This window comes from Otolemur garnettii, unplaced genomic scaffold (genome assembly GCF_000181295.1).
Source record: "Otolemur garnettii isolate 467f Iridium unplaced genomic scaffold, OtoGar3 scaffold00022, whole genome shotgun sequence".
Lineage (NCBI taxonomy): Eukaryota > Metazoa > Chordata > Mammalia > Primates > Galagidae > Otolemur > Otolemur garnettii.
In genome coordinates this window covers 22,673,026-22,673,727 of record NW_003852417.1, presented here as the reverse complement: position 1 = coordinate 22,673,727, position 702 = coordinate 22,673,026, and positions in this window count along the sequence as shown.

Genomic DNA, 702 nt, shown 5'->3' with positions numbered 1-702 from the left:
GGGTGCCAGCCCCATATACCGAGGGCGGCGGGTTCAAACCTGGCCCCTGCCAAACTGCAACAAAAAAATAGCTGGGTGTTGTGGTGGGCATCTGTAGTCCCAGCTACTCGGGAGGCTGAGGCAAGAGACTCCCCTAAGCCAGGAGTTGGAGGTTGCTGTGAGCTGTGAGCTGTGTCGTTAAGGCACTCTACAAAGGATGATAAAGTGAGACTCTATCTCTTAAAAAAATACTTTAGAATGAGTAATTTTAAATAACAGAAATTTACTGCTCAACAGATCTGGATGGAGGCTGGGAGGTCTAAGATGAAGGTGCCAATACATGTGCTGTTTGGTGAGGGCTGTCTCATAGATCTCACCTTGTTGCTGTGTCCTCAAATGACAGAAGGAGCAAACAAGCTGCCTCAGGCCTCTAAAAAGACACTAATCCTATTCATGAGGGTAGACTCTTCATGGCCTGATGACCTCTCAAAGGCTTCACCTTTTAGGAGCATTAGAAACTAAGTTTCTTTCTTTCTTTTTTTTTTTAGAGACAGAGTCTCACTTTATCACCCTTGGTAGAGTGCTGTGGTGTCACAGCTCAAACAAACTGCAGCTCTTGGACTTAAGTGATTCTCTTGCCTCAGCCTCCCAAGTAGCTGGGACTACAGGTGTCCACCACAACGCCCGGCTATATTTTTGTTACAGTTTGGCTGGGGCGGGGTT